Source organism: Canis lupus, chromosome 4 (genome assembly GCF_003254725.2).
Source record: "Canis lupus dingo isolate Sandy chromosome 4, ASM325472v2, whole genome shotgun sequence".
Classification (NCBI taxonomy): domain Eukaryota; kingdom Metazoa; phylum Chordata; class Mammalia; order Carnivora; family Canidae; genus Canis; species Canis lupus.
The window spans coordinates 3,237,882-3,254,500 of record NC_064246.1 but is presented as its reverse complement, the minus strand read 5'-3'; the positions used below and the strand labels follow the sequence as shown (position 1 = coordinate 3,254,500).

The 16,619-nt window shown below is 45.2% G+C and overlaps 1 long non-coding RNA gene across 1 annotated transcript; it reads left to right on the top strand.

The window, feature by feature from the left end:
* The first annotated feature begins 329 nt into the window (after positions 1–329).
* LOC125754904 (uncharacterized) lies at positions 330–5,451 on the top strand. Its single transcript, XR_007410001.1, has 3 exons — positions 330–388; positions 4,017–4,174; positions 5,029–5,451. It is a non-coding gene; the product is annotated as an uncharacterized LOC125754904 (long non-coding RNA).
* Positions 5,452–16,619: the final 11,168 nt, after the last annotated feature.

The following is a 16,619-nucleotide window of genomic DNA, read 5'->3' as shown; positions in this document are numbered from 1 at the left end:
CAAATGAAGGAGGTGTCACATCCATAAATCTGTGGATCCTAAAGTAAGAACACATGACTTTGAAGAAAGGTGATTTGTATAGCTTGAAAACAATATTGCAGAAGGCATAGTTTTGCAGAAGCAACATAGTTTTCTTTAGCAACAGTGGAAGTCAGCACAAGGGAGGAATATCTAAAAAGTGTGGTGGGGAAGAATGTGAACTGTAATTATATATCTAGCCAAATAATTACTTATGAGTGGGAAGGAAATAAAGACCTTTTAAGTATATAAGGTATTTGAAAGATTATTACTCATAGATTTTGCCTGAAAAATGACTGGAATTTGTATTCTAGGGGGCAGCTAAGAGAGCCTGGCAGCAAAAAGTATTATACAAGGTGTAATAGAAAAAGTAAGTAAAATTTACTTTAATTTAATCAACATCCTTCTATTAGAAACATGGATCTCAATTTGCAGATAATATCCACGTAGTGTGTAGAGATGAAGGAAGTGCATATCTGTGTGAGAGAGATAAAAAGTGTGTTGAAGGATCCTGGGAGATCCTTATGCTGAGGGAGCCAATTGAACCACATAAAATTAACATCTTCTGTAAATAAGAAATTATCTAATATTGGCAATTTCACATGGCTCAACCAAATCAGTAATTAATTACTCTCTAAAAGTATCCATGAAAAGAGTAGAAATGGAATAGATGTTCAAATCAATAGAGGAGAAAGGGGTTATTTCACAGATAAGGGAGCAGGGATGTTGAAGCCACTTTGTTTGGGGAGCCCTGGCCTGGCTAATGTCAGGACCCACAGTGTCACCTGAACTATTCCTTGGGTGTGGAAGCCCACCCTAGTGGTCCAAGCCTGATGCTGCAATTCCCTCCCTTCCAGCCAGAAATGTATGAAGAATGCAGATTGAGAAGCTGATACACATCTTAGCCTCCAGGGGACCTTCTGCTTCTCGACTCTGCTCTCCCAGGGGCAGAAACTCAAGTCCATGTGAGGGATGAAATGGACTCTGTGGTCAGAGACCCCTCCCACCCCCGTATAGTGGGCAGAGCTTCTGGCTGAGGGACGGTCAGCCTTTGTACTGTGCTCTCAGGGGCTCCGTGTCACAGCCAGCACTCTGAACAGGGCTAGGCTCTGGTTTGGGATGAGGCGGCCCTCCAGCCCCCATGCCCACCTCAACCAAGGAAGGCCAAGTGGACGTCAGGGTGGAGTCCAGAGAAAAGAGGCCTGGATGTTGCTGAGGAGGCTTCTGCTCAAGACCAAAAGGGACCCAAGGGGGCTCACCCCATGTGCATTAGCAGGGGTTCTCTGGAGAAGAGAACCAAGAGGAAATGCAGAGAGGAGAGAGTCTGAGACCAACTCTAAGAAGCTGGCCTCCATGACTGTGGAGGAGGGGATGTCCATAATCTGCAGGGTGGACCAGCAGGCTGGAGATAGGAAAGAGTTCATGATGCAGGTTGAGGCTGAAGGCTGTCTGGGGGCAGGAGTTCTCCTTCCGGGACCTGTCTATTCTCTTAAGGCCTCCCTGGACTGATTGAATGGCCCACCTTCATGATAGAGAGGGATCAGATTAACTCCGCCCATTTAAATGTTAAGCTCACCTAAAAGATACTTTCATACTGACATCTAGACTCATCCTTGACCAAATATCTGGGTACTGTGGCTTAGCCAAGTGCATACATAAAATGAATCATGATCTTATGGTTGGGGCCAGCTCATCCAGGAAGAGGACACCTGGAGACTCTTCTGCACAGTCCTTGTGATTCCAGGGCTGCAGCAAATGGGAGGATGAGATTCTTTGCTTCTGAGTCCTGCTGGGGGCCCTGACATGAATACCCAAGGAGCATGCCTCTGCACTGCCCCCCATTCCGTCCCTCCCTGCCTTCTCAAAATAACACTATACACGTCCTCTAACCTCGACGGTATTACAAGGTAGTTTGGTGGTATGCAAAGTCCACAGGATTTGGAGGCAAGCAGACCTGATTTTCAATCCAAGCTCCACCATTTATCAATCATTAAATGGTCTTGAGTAAGTAACCAAACCTCTCAAAGAATCAGGTCCTTAAAAATAAATTGAGAGGTTCTAGTGAGATAATGTGAGTGGGCCATGGCTCATAATAGGCAATCAACAAATACTGGTTCCTCCATTGATCTGTAAGGCAAGAATAGGGGAGCTCTCGGGGGCCCAAGAAGGTGTACATGAACATTATTTGGCTGTTTCAAAGCAAAAGATAACAAATGGAATTGTTAACTCAAGCAACATAAACACTGGTCTTTGAGGATGAATACAATCTCTTTGGATACTTTCTTTGCGATGGTCTGTGTTCCACGGGATGTATGCATTGGACGACAGAGGGACAGAATGGAGACTGCCGGGTTTTGCTTGTAACTGGCAGTGTGGCCTCCACTAAGACACTTTTTGGGGTGGATGTCTGTAAAGAGGGGGGGTTGGGCCTCAGTCTTAACTTCCCCTTCAGCTGTAATATTCCATGCTTCTACATGCCAACATTTGTGTGCTAAGATATACAACAAGGTGTGCCATTTTATATTTGACATCAAGCTGTGTTTAGGAAAGTGACAACAAGATGTGACTCAGCCATGGACTGCATTGCTTACACTGGGACGTCAATCATTTCTGAGAGCAGATGCTTGTTTTTTAATGAATTTTGCCTCTTAGTGCTGTTTTCTTGTGCATCGATGCCTCCTCTGTCCCCCAAGTGCTTTTGGTCTGCACATCATCAGAGTCTAGATTCTCTTGACACAAGCCATACATTTTGGATTCTTGGGAAATTAATTTTTCAGCTTATTTGGAACTTCTGAGCACTATAACTTTTTTTTGGATCTTGCAGAATAATTTCCCTCCCTCCCCCAAAATCTTTTCAATTTTTAATTTGAAATCATAAATTCAACATTATGAAGAAGAGGGTATTTTCTCTGAGAGAGGACTACCATGCACCTCATCTTTCATAAGAGTTTAAATTTCATGGGAATTGTCTTGAGAGGTCTCTGCTTCTAAGTAGCCAGGACTCAGCCTTGGCCTCCTGTGGTTTGGGCAGGCTCCATCTGGCAGTTCTGGCAGGTTGGGACAGGTTGTCTGAGAGAAGGATGTGCCCGTGGTCTGAAGGAGCAACTCTTTCCCTGTTACTACTGTTCACGTGGTATGCTTCAAAGACACAATCCCCAAGCCATGAAATGAGCATGGACACTCACACTCATGGGTAAATGAGGCACAGACTCACAGTTGGATCTCTCCCTTCTTCTTTTTCATACTCCAGTCTCTCTAAACAAAACCATTGAGCCAGGATTCAGAACACCTGACTTCCAGTTTGTACCCTGCTTCTAACTGTGTGGCCTTGAGGATGTCACTCAATTTCTCTGGACATCAGTTTCCACATATGCAAATGAGAGCAATGGACTCATTTGAGAACAGCAGATACACTACCCTCATGTTACCAACCGACCAACTCATGCAAGGAGCAGACATCACTAATGAATTGCAGCACTGCCAGCTATATAAGGATTAATGGAACAACACAGGAAAGGGCAGTCTATTTGTTGTCCTTGCACAAAACTGTGTCCAAGATGCGTGAAGGCAGTTTGTTTGAATTGTCAGAAAGTGGAAGAGGTTGTCAGTGGGCCAGACTCTCATCTACCTCGATTCAGGAAAGTCCTACTAGAAGGAAGGGAAATAGCTAAAATGACCTTAAAATTCCCCGACATTATCTATAATCCTATAGTGATTGAACCCATCTAAGCCAACATCTATTAAAAATCTATAGTGATCAAAACTCTCTGCTAGGTGACCGTGGGAAGCAAAGATAAATGACAGTTCTTGGCTCAAGAGAGTAAAAATTGACTAGAGGAAGCAGATAGAATAGGAAGGCAGGACAGTCTGAGCATGAATAGCACTATAAGCAATGCATGGGAAATTATTTCTTCCCCTTCTCGGAATGCTTTAAATACAGAATTTTGTTGAGTCTTCTCAACAACTATGCAAGGATGTATTTTATCCCTGTTTTTCAGGATGAGGAAACTGAGACCCGGTGAGATTAAGAAAACTTGGTGGAATCACACAACTCGTTAGTAGCAAACCAGGACTAAAACTCTGGGACTCAGGCTCCAGGAAGGATTCTAAGGACCTTAGAGTCACCATTACAGAGGGTAGACATCTGCCTTGTAAGGTGAGAATGATCTTAAAAGGCAAGAAAGAGAGTATGACCTTCCAGGCTGAGGGAACAGGGAGCCAGCATTGGTTGGAGTCATGGAAAAGCGTGGTGAGCTCCAGGCTCCAGACTGACCACAGGCTCATGTCCTGTTTGCCAACATTCCTGAACAGGTACAGAGTCCCCAGCTCAAGTGGAGGCACAATAATGTTGGTTTTATAGTGGTTGGTGGGATTAATTGCATGCAGTGGGTGATAAGGTTGGAGGTACCACTGTGGGACTGAGAAGACCCATGATTGGCTGACCTTATTTCAGGGTGGTAATTCAGGCATCAATGTGATGAGGGCAGAGAGAATGGAGGCTGGTAGAGTTTGTCTGTGTCAGAGGAAAGGAGGAAACCCCAAACAAAGAAAGTGTCTGTGGGACCAAGAGAACGGTGAGTGTGAGGGGGCAAACTGAAGACTGCTGTTTGTGGTCTAGGTGATGGGGAAGAAGGGACACACACATGCACAGGCATACCCACACTCACATTTCTCTGTCCCCATCTGACACTGTTCTCAAAATCATTCAATGGCTAAGTGAAATATGCTTTAGGGCAATGAGATATGACTTCACAGTACAGTGGCTCATCAGATTTACTAAATAGAAAGTGGATCCAACCAAATATGACCCTCGGTTATTAAGTTGTGGAAGCAGATAGCACGGAAATGTAGGTAGACACATACAGAAACAAAGCAAGGGGATGGGGGAATGCCAACCAGGTATCCTTTCTAGAAGGCGTAGACCATTGTGCCTCTGATCCCAGAGTTGTTGCCTCAAACAGGCATTTCCAAAGCGTTCAGGGAAATATTCTTTTTTTTTTTTTTTTTCAGGGAAATATTCTATCTGAACACAGAGTCAAGACCAGGAAGCAGTGACACGGTGCAGGGGTAAAGGGGATGTAAGAAACCATCAGCAGCAGCATCAGGAGCAGAGAAAAACTATGGGCTCACCAGCTCCAGCCCAGTCACCACCACAAAGTCTGGCTGCTTGTCATGGGAAAGCTGCAAGCAGGGTCTAGGAACAGGTTCATCGCTGGGACTGGCTTCTTCTGGATGACAGCCTGCTAAGGTGGTCAGATGGGTGTGACGGGGACAGGAAGTTGTCTCTCCCTTACTTACCAGCTGTGTGACTTCGGCATCATTCAAGCCCTGTGAACCTTGGTTTCTTCCTCTGCAGCACAGGGTTAAGGATCATTCCTCAGGGGTGTTACAATTAGCACATAGTTAGCGCTCAGTAACCATGAGCTTCAGTCATCTCACCATTAGACTCGTTCACACTTAATTCTGTGTTTGTAGATTATGTGCTTTAGATCTCAGACAAATTCAGGTAGAATTTTTAGCTGTTAGATTTTGGTTTCTTTGCAGTAGATTCTGGCAGGAATCTTAGAAGTCATTTGCTCTAACCTCCAGCAAGAATTCAGAATATAATGTATGTGTTTCCATTTGTATTTCTTGCATGAAGGAAAGCCTCCACACTAGGAGTAGATGCGTGACACATCTAGAGATCAAACAAACAGCAAATCCCAACCAGGCAGCAGGTGGACAGTTTTCAAATTGGCTGTTCATGCCAGGGTGGGTGGTTGTGGGAAGCCCAGGATGCTCTGTAGGGCACAGGCCTTCTGAGTCATGAGGAGACTTTCCAGTAACATTCAGGCTACAGTTTATTACCAGTGAGATCTAGGGCAGGAGAGGGAGAGGGCGGGGGTGGGAGCTGTGGAGAGAAAGAGCTTTTACCGCCTTAGCAGAAACAAGTCTGCAGTGCAAACATTGAAGATGAGCCATGCCTTCTTAAATTCTAGGATCTTGACAAAAATTTGCTACTATACACCAGCAGATAAGAGCAGATCTAGCCAGAGCTATGGAGATAATATTGATGGAAATTCTAGATTTAGCTTGAAGACTTTCACCTGTAAGTGAGGCTCTGTTTGCTCGACTTTTCCTCTGTCAGCTGTTCTAATGTATCCTTGGTAGGCAGGTTCAGGACCTTCGCTGCTGGGAGCTAGGTAGACATGGGGATGGTGTGGGTCGTCACTCAGTAGGTGCCTAGGGGCCACAGGGAGGGAGAACAGCATCTTCCCTCTCCCCTCCCCTATTCTGCAAGAATAGTTCTGGCTAACAGTTTCTAGCCCATTTCAAACCAGCTGGGCGGGGATCCAGCTCCTCACCCCAGCCTGGGCGGTTGCATCCCTGAACTCCTTGGCCAGGTTTGGCCAGCTGCTGCTCTACAGGGTCTGAGCCCTGCTCCCGGCAGTCCTTGCAGCAGCTTGGGCAGAACTTTTTGGTTCCGACCCTTGTTCTTCTGTGGCATGGAGACATCCTTGGCCTCCCACCAGGCCTCTTCCCAAACCCAAGGTAGGACAGGTCTGGGTGTTGCCTGCAGCCACGGGTGTGATTTCAGGCCAGCTACCACCCTGGGATTCACTGCTGGCAGCTGGCTGCCCCCTGGACAAAAAGGCTTGTGTTCAGGCTAGTGCCTTCCACCCAGGCTTATCTGGTTCGTCTTCTTCTCCACCAACATATCCCTGTCCCCTCTTCTGAATTACGGACTCAGAGCCTGAGAATTTCTGCCACATGCACCTTAGCTCTGTAATTTGTGGGGACCAGAGAAAAATGAAAATGCAGGTTCCCTTGTGCAAAAAGTATTAAAAATTGCAAGATTGAGAAAATAGAACAGTAAACCAAGAACAGGGCTCCTGTGATGCTGTGCACCCACAAAGGCAGCCCTAGCCGCCCTGACCTCAGTGGGGCACAGCCCGGGCCAGGGGCTCATTCACAGCCAGTGGCTGGGTCTGAGAAAGGGACCTGGGCCTGGGTGGTGAGACAGAATTGGGTTTGCTCTAAAACCACACTGTGATCATGTTTTTATAGTTGCATGTCATCTACATGACTAGATGTTCCACAAAAAACTTACATTGCTCTTTTTATAGTCTGTGTGTGTGTGTGTGTGTGTGTGTGTGTGTGTGTGTGTGTGTTGCTGTCCCTAGTAAATAGTTTTTACGGCTGTTGTCACTGTAAGCCCTATATTGAAGAACCTCTTCAGGTACTGTTACAGTGAGGAGCCTCAACTGGGGGTGTCTCTGAACAAAGTTGTCGCCTGCAGATGGCAGGTTTTGAGAGTGGCCACCCCAATTCTCAAATAACACAGAAGGAGCTTGGCTGGATGGGCAGCAGTGAACACCTCAGGAGTTTGGCCAGGTCACTGAGAATCTTCAGGTCATAGTTTGAATATATCCTTGTATGTGCCTTGTATTAATCCAGACTGGCTTTTGCAAAAAAAAAAAAAAAAAAAAATTGGAATCGATTGGTTCAGTTGGCAGATGTTCTGCTCCTCTAGATAAGGCTCTCTTTCAGGTGTTGCAAGGGTTCAGAAGGGACCAAGGTGTAAGACACAGTTCTGGTCCCCAAGGGGATCCCAGTTGTGGTAGAGATGACAGTGTAAAACTGATGGTTTGGCCCTTTGTTCCTGGGGATGTCCGGCTTGCCCTGGCTGGAGGAGGCTGCGTGGTAGCAGAGTGAGTGGGGTTGACCACAGCGAACTGGGGAAGCTAGAGAAATATTGTCTTCAGTGGGTCTCAGTGGTATCGAGTTTGAGTCCAGGCTCTGCAGGTGACCTTGAGCAATTATCATTTTGAGATTCTGGTTCTTCATCCACAAAATGGGGAACGTAGCTCCCTCACAGTGTTGTCAGGATGAGATGCGGAACTCGAAAGCACTTTGGTACTTCGGTACTCCTACACAAGTACCAGACAGAAGTGGTATAATGACCTGCCTCCTGCCTGTGCCCGAGCTTTCCTCCCAGTCCAACATACCACCCATCCAACGTGCTCAGCTCCCATAATTCTCTGGGAAACTTCTCCAGACCTTTCCCTTCTTGGGAAGAACCTATTTCTCATTTCTACTCCACACCTGGACTAACTGACAACTTTGCCAAGGAGATCAGCTAATTTACATTAAGGTGTGTGTGTGAGTCTGCCAAGGCCTCCATAACAAGACACCACACACTGGGTGGCCTACACAACAGCACTTTATGTTCTCCAAGTTCTGGAGGCTGGGAGTCCAAGATCAAGGAGCTGGCGGGGTTGGTTTCCTTTGAGGCTCCTCTCCTTGGCCTGCACATGGTGGCCCTTACACAGTCTTTCCTCTGTATTCACACACCCCGACATCTCTTGTGTGTCCATGTTTCCTCTTCCCATGAGGATACCAGTCAAATTGGATTAGGGCCCTCCGTATGATGTCATTTAACCTGAATTACTTCCTTAAAGATCCATTCTCTCAACATAGCCACATTTTTGGCCTCTGTGGCTCAGAGCTTCAACATACAACTTTTGTGAAACCCAGTGCAGCCCATAACAAAGAATTAAGGATCAGTGATCTCCTCCTTCTAAAGTTGCTTGCCTTTGTGAAGAGGATGCTGAAAGAGGAATCGTAGAGGGAAGGAAGGCTGGATACAGGATGGTAGATTCTAGCATCTCATGACCAGCTGGGTGTTGCGGCGGGGGTGGGGGCTTGGGGGGCGGATTTTTGGGCAGGGATTTTCTTGGCACCCTTCACAGACCAACATATAGGCAGCCACCTGTTCTGCCCATGAACATGGCTGGTGCTGGGTAGATGGACCGCATTTCGTTTTCTTCCCAGATTCCAAAGAAATAAGCCACTCTCACCTCCCTGCCTCTGAGGAACACCAGTATTTTTTAAATAGTTCCTTGAACAGCAGCTGTTTCAGCCCTGCCTGGAAAATTGAGCCACCAGCCTTGCCAACTGTTGAGTACTACAGGGAGAGGCACGATGTGCGTTTAAGAAAAGAAGAACTCCAGGGTGTTCAGCAGAAGGGCACAGCCCGGAACTGGCCTCCACTCCTCACAGTTGGGAAGCCAACCCTGCTCCAGCTGCAGCAAGCCGTTAAGATAAATGACAGGCTGGGGTTGTGGGGGCAAGCAAGAGAGAAATGGGACTTATTTAGCTTTTTGTAAAAAGAACCATGCTCTTGCCTTGGGTCATTCAGAGACTTGATGCTAGAATCTGGCTTTGTGGTTGGTGGAAAACAGCAAACCAAGCCCAGTGGCAACCAGTGTCCTTCAGAGGAGGGTGTCAGGAACTCTACCTGTCCCCAGATGAGACAGGGCTTCTTCAAATGATATCTCTGACTCCTCCTCCTGTGCCCGGGAGGGACAGAAACCTTTCATTATCATTCTGCTCAGAAAAAATGGATGTGCAACGGTGGCCTTTGAATTCAGGGATCTGTTAGAGCTTTTAGAAACAAAATACTCAACAAACTAAAAATTACTTTATCTTGCGAATCAGCAGGGATTTTCTTATTATCCCTTGCCAATCTAAGAAGAAAGCTCTTTCGTACACACACACACACACACACACACACACACAAGTGTAGCTAATTTTGTACATTAAAAAAATATTTTGCTCCCACCTCTCTGTCCTTGTTCACAGAAAATGAGGCTCACCACATCTAGGCCATCATAATAAGCATTGCTTTCTTCTTAGTTTCCATACAACTCTGAAGCTATAAGTCAAATCCTGTTGTTTGTTTACGTTTGCAGCATGCCAGCAGCCTGCTAGGGGATGGCCCAGAATCCATAACTACCTGCAGTCTTTGCCAGTGGAAGTCCCCTGCTGAATTCCTGGTCAGACAAGACCTGGGGAAGCTTCTCCATCTGTCTGCAGTGGGAACTGGGACTGTGCTGGCAGAATGGCCAAAGTTCAGAGAAGGCTGGGGCCCTCGGCCATCAGAGAGGTGAAGGAGGTAGCTTTTTCCCTAGGATGTGATTTGTAGTCATTTGCTAAGAAACTCCTTTGCTGTGTTTAGCTGCAGCTGTCTGGATAAAAGGTGAAACAAAACAGAAGATCATAGAGGAAGAGAGGAAAAAATAAAACAAGATGAAATCGGGGAGGGACACAAACTATAAGAGACTCAGTCACAGGAAACAAACCAAGGGTCGCTGGAGGGGACGACAGGGATGGGAGTGTGGTGGTAACTGGGTGATGGGCATTAAGGGGGGCACATGATGTAACGTAATGAGCACTGGGAGTTATATAAGACTACTAAATCACTGACCTCTACTTCTGAAACCAACAATACATTACATGTTAATTAATTGAATTTAAATAAAATTTTAAAAATTAAAAAAATAAATGAAAAAAAGGTGCATTCTCAGAGATAAAGAGGATGACCACTAAGTTTCTATCGAGCACCGAGTCTTCAAGCTCCCACACAAAATAGATGTGACTGTCATGTGTCACTACCAAGGCAACACTGGCTCATACCTAACTTCCAATCCTACCATGCTTAGAGGGAGAACCAGGAATTTGGGGGAATAGTTCTAATGACTATCACGGCGAGCTTCACAGATTGAAGGAAGGAGGGAAGAAAACACGGGGAGTGGTAACCAGATCACACACATCAGAGAGCTGGGGGGCTTGAGTGGGAATACCTGCATATAACCAGGAGGGTGTAAATATGGCAGGCAAGTAATGTTACCATGTTCCTACATAACAAATCTTGAAGTCAATTCAACCTTGCTCCTAAAGCTGGTGCATTACGATGAGGACACACACACAAAGCCATCGATTCTTTGCCCCATTCTTGGACACAGGTTCAACAACATCAGAACTTTTTGCAATATCCTGTCTCTTGTTTCCTGTCTTCCTCCATCTTTTGATCTCTCCTTCATCTCTCTATTTTTTTCTGGCCTAGTTTCCAGTTTACATATTTTCTTTTTTGCTCTATCTAATCTGACAGTAAAGCCATCCAAAGTGCTTTAAATTCAGTCATGATATCTTTCCACACCAGAATTTCCATTTGGTTCATCTTTTTTAGTTTTTAACAGAAATTTCCAGTTATCCATCGGAATCTTTCATCCTGTCTTTTAATTCTTAAACATGTTTGTCATGGTTATTTTGAAGTTTGTGTCTGTTTTATTATCTGGACCTGCTGTGGGTCTGTTTCTATTGTCTATTTTTGTCTTTATTTTTAGTCATGTTTTATCTTCTACATGCCTAATTATGTCTTCTTAATGAATGCCAGATATTGTATATGACCATCTGCAGAGATCATTTGAGGCTTCTAATGCTGTGATATTCTTCCAGAGAGCATGCATTTTTGCTTCTGGCAGACAACTAGGCTATGATCACTGGTAATTCCAGATTGCCTTAATTCAATCAAGGATTTAGATTATTTGAAATTGAGCTTCAGCCCCTGAGAGGGCTGGTCTGTTGGTTTACACTTATTTCCAAGGCAACTGATAGCCTAGAGTGTTTTCCTGGGCTTCCCTCCTTAGCTGTTTCTGAAATCCATAGTGTCTCTGTCTCTCTGTCTCTGTCTCTTTTGTATTGAAGTATAGTTGATACACAATGTCACATTTCTTTCAGGTGTACAGTATAGAGATTTGACAATTCTATAGGTTATGGTCTGCTCATTACAAGTGAAGTTACCATCTGTCACCATAAATGCTATTGCAATATCATCGACTATATTCCCTGTGCTATACCTTTTATTCCCATGACTTACTTATTCCGTAACTGGAAGCCTGCATCTCCCACTCCCCTTCATCCATTTCACCCAATCCTCCCCTCACTCTCCTCCCTCTGGCAACCATCAGCTTGTTCTCTGTATTTATAGGTCTGATTCTGCTTTTTGTTTTTCATTGGTTTGTTTTTTAAATTCTACATATAAATGGCATGATGAAACCCATAGTCTCTTGATGTGTGGAGAACTCTGCCCAGTTTCTCAGGCTCTCAGCTTCTACTTTCAGAATCTGCATATGCTTTTGAGGACAAATGGTCCCAGGTACCAGGCTCACCCATGGGCCTCCTTTCCTTCTTAGAACTGCAATTTCTCTCTGCTTTGGTAGCTCTTTGATGCCTCCAAATAGGTGTCGTTATAGCTGAACCAGTCTTCTTAGCTGTTCTCAGTGGGAGAACCACTTCCTGAAGTAGAAGCTTGGGAGGTGACATTTGGATCGAGACCTGAGCGAGAAGGAGCTGGCATCCTCAGGATCCAGGGAAGAGTGCCAAAGCCAGAAGCGATATCAAGAACAATAATTTGCAGTCAGTGAAAAATGTGGCTGTGTTCAAGGAGTAGACAGGCCGTTGTGGTTGGGGATCGGTGAGCAAGGAGGAGGACAGTATGACAAGAGGCCGGCCAGGTAGCAGGGTCGAGATCATGTGGGTGCTGGAGGCCACAGAGAGCAAAGTAGGTCTTCCCTTAAAGAAGATTCAGAGGAATATGGACACAGTGCTCCCTCCATATGTGTGGAATCCACTCCTGCCTTCATGGCACTTCATGATAGAGTGGCTCACGGATTGTGTTCTGTTCACAGGAACTTGAAATAAATGATCCTAAGGTCCTATGTGTAAATCTGGAAACTGATGAAAATTCTTCAGTTTTTGGTTTATCCATAAACCAGGCAGTTTCCCTAGATCAGAGCATGTTGATATGGAGAGCAAATGGGAGCAAACATGGAAGTGCCATTCATTGGCACACATAGCTGCTGAGGCTCCAGGCAAATGGCCAGTTGACTGGATGCTTTCCCACTCCCTTTTTTCTTTTCCCTCTTCTTCCTCCCTTCTCTCCATTACTGTTGCTTTTAGGCCATCCAGTGTGCTATCCAAAGTCCCCATGATGTCCAGGCTTTCCAGGAAGCTCAAGCCAAGCCTCCCATTCCCTGAGCTTTAGGACTCCATATACTTATGGACTTCTACCTTGGAAAGTAATAGACACACATTGACTAAACATGTGACTGAACGTCTAGGAAAGTAATTCACAATAAGGTCTACTATACTTGACTCTCTCTGGAGAGAATGTTTACCTAAATGAATGTATTATCCCTAGGTGACATCTCAGAGCTAATTTTAAACAGAACTGCAAAGCAGTTTTCTTTTCTCAAGAAATCTTCCAAGGAATAGAATACCTGTTCTCAGCACAAAACCCTGACAAGTTATCTCAGGTGTTCCCCCACTGTTTGGAACTGGCTCAGCACATCACGAAACTCAGGAAACAGAGGTTTCTGCTTCTGGGGACACGCTTTGGTGTGTGGAGGTAAGAACTAAAACATTTGAAACTAGAAATCATGTCTCCATGAGTGTGAGAGACTCACACATCACGTTACATTCATGGGAACTTGAAATCAATGATTCCTGCTTGTAGATTGAAGACCTTAGCCATGATGCCTAAAGTTTTGGTGTATCCATAAACCAGGCAGCTTAGCTACAAACATACTGCCACACACAGCCACAAAAGCCACACTCAGGAAGTCAGACATGAAGGGGAGACCCTGTGTCCTCTAGTTGCTGCTCATGTTAAGCAGGTGACACTTAGCAGAGCCCATCATCTTCTCTGTGCCTGAGGATCTTAATTTCATACAGTCATATGATTGGTCTGAATATAGGAATAAATAGCTGCAGGATTATTCCACCAAGAGATATCTCTGGAAGAGTGAGAAAAAAAGGAGAAGATCTTTCTTTATATTAATATTTTCTCTAAGGGCATCTTCTAATACTGTGTCCCTCAGGCACATCTCACCTGTAGTGAAGATTTTTTCTGGGCTTGTGAATGTCTTGCACAGGAAATTCAACCCATTGCATTTAAGGGGTATAGCAGAACTGGTCATGCTCAGCTTCATGTTTCTTGCCTCCCCTCTCTGGCTGATGATGTGCCCTTGATACAGCTCTGTGTGCAATCTACTGTCCTTTCTGGAAGTACTAGTTCATTCTCACTCTAGAGCCTTTTGTAGAAGACATGTCCCCTGGTTTGGTTGTTTCCTATGACATGTTCAATGAGCTGAGCAGCATTCTGATCATGTCATACCAGGAAAGTGTCTCAGTACTGAGCTCTTTGACAAGAGAAGTCAGCGGCAGAAATATTCAAGAACAACAGCTCTGGGCTCCAGAAATTGTGCTGTTTTCCTTCCCCATAGCTTCAACTCAGGCAGTTAGGATCACAGATGGCAGTAGAACAGAGGGCCCTCCTGGGAGCATTCTTAAATCTGGTTCTAGAATAAATACAGTCATTGCACAGGAAGTGCCTGCAAACAAATGTCTTGCATCCATGAGGACGAGGCTCTGTTTCCCGCCTGACCTGCTTCATTGGCACAGGGCCCATCCATCTGAGCAGAGTTAGGTAAGAAGCAGCTCATGAGAAAGAAGTGAGCACTGAGAGACGTGAAATGATTTACTTGAGATCACAAATCAGTGCCAGAGTTTCCTGAGAGAATGTTACTTCCTGCTCCCCAAGCTTAAGATATGGAAGCCTGCTGTCAGCCAGCATGAGGAGTCCAAGGGGCCAAGTACTGATTTGTTGATGCACTCAATGATTTTTGGGGGGAGGAGGGTAAGGGCATTTCTCATAGCTGCCAACAAGTTGATGTGGTCCAACTGTCATAGAACTTTCATTCTAGAGGGAAAAACAGACAATAACAAACAAACAAACATTGTGATCAGTGCTATGAAGGAAACATACAGGATGAGGCTCGGGAGTTTCAGAGAGTGGTTAGGGAGGTGCCTCTGAGGAGAGAACATTCAGGATGCCAAGATCAAAGGAAGAGATGGAGCTAGCCAAGCACAGGTAAGAGAGCTGAAAAGTGGGGGAACAGCTTGACCTGTTCTAGAAACTATCACAGTATCAGCAAGCCTGGCAGCACGGTGAGCAAAGGGCAGAGTGGCAAGAGATGACAGGGAGCTGCCAGGCTGGGCTGGACTCTATAGTAGGTTAGAGACTTTGACTTTACTCTGAGCACCAAGGAAGCTAGCGAAACTTTCCAAGCAGGAGTAGCCACAGTTTGATTTGTACTTTTAAAATATCAGTCTGGATATATATGGAAAACTTCGACTTTGAGGGGCCAGAGTGACAGCAGGAAATTATTGCATCACCGAGAACTGATAGGAATGTGGACCAGGTGGTGGCCACGGGGTGGCAGGAGTGGGCAGTCTCATTATATTTTGGGTGTAGAATTGGCAGGACATACAAATGGTGGGATGTTGGGGTGGGCAGAATGAGAGGACCGAGGAACCCAGGATGTTACCTAGATTCTTGCTTTCAACAGCTAGCTGAGAGAGGTAGCAGAAGCCACTTCAGCAAGATGTGTCTCTCAAGGTGGGGAAGACAAGGGGAGGAATAGGCTTGCAGGATAGGGAATCAGGGTTCTGCTTTGCATATTCTATCCAAATGCAGAGGTAAGGAAAGCTGTTGAATATATACATCTGGCACTGAGAGGTGTTGTCTGGGTTTAAGATAAGAATTTGAGAGTCATCAAGATATAAATGGTACTTAAGGAAATTGGAATAAACTAGACTACCAGGGAAGAAGATGTAGCTAGAAAGCAGATGTGAACCCGTAGCTCTTCAGAGTTTAAATGTCTTATGGAGGAAGAGAAGCCCATGGGATGACTATGCAGGTATATTTGTTTCCTGTTGCACTGCAACCAATACCACAAACATGGTGGAAAGGCATCTATGGAACGGGAGGAAATATTTGCAAACCACAAATCCAGTAAGGGGTTAATATTCAAAATATACAAGTAGTCATACAACTCAATAGCCGAAAAACCCAAACAATCTAAATAAAAAATGAGCAGAGCAACTGAATAGATATTTTTCAAAAGAAAACAAACAAATGGCCAACAGGTCCACGCAGAGATACTCAACTTCAGTAATCACCAGGGAAACGCAGATCAAAACCACAATGAGGTATCATCACCTTATACCTGTTAACATGGCCATCATAAAAAGATAGGAGGTAGGGGCACCTGAGTGGCTCAGTTGGTTAGGTGTCTGACTTTCGATTTTGGCTCAGATTGTGATCTCGGGGTGGTGTGATGGAGCCCCACATCGAGCTCCACACTGGAGTGGAGCCTGCTTGAGATTCTTTTTTTTTCACTCTCTCTCTCTGCTTCTCCCACCCTGCTTGTGCTCTCTCTCTCTCTCTCTCTTAACTCCAAGGAGGAGTTAGAAAGAGGGAGAGAATGAGGAAATAAGACTAAAAAGAGAGATTGGCCAGATCAGACGGGTCCAAGGAGGCCACAATAAGGATTTACCCAGGGTGTGATGTGAATCTCATGGGGGTTTTGAGCAGTAAAAGAACAACTTCTGATTTTTTAAATGAATTTTATTTTTATTTTTATTTTTTAGATTTTATCCCTCAGTTGCATCTACTCCACCTGCTGTACTCAGGGACTTTGTTGCCAGAACTCTCTTCCTACAGCCCCAAGATGCCAAGGTTTCAGAAAAGAAAAAGCTTCTTACCATGAATTGTCAGAATTCTCTGGTTGGCAGCACCTTGCAAGAGTTAGTATTCTACTGTGCACTTTATCTCTTCTGTGTCCAATACCTTCCATCCTCCCTCCCTCCCTCCTCCCTCCCTCTTTCCCTCCTTCCTTCCTTCCTTCCTTCCTTCCTTCCTTCCTTCCTTCCTT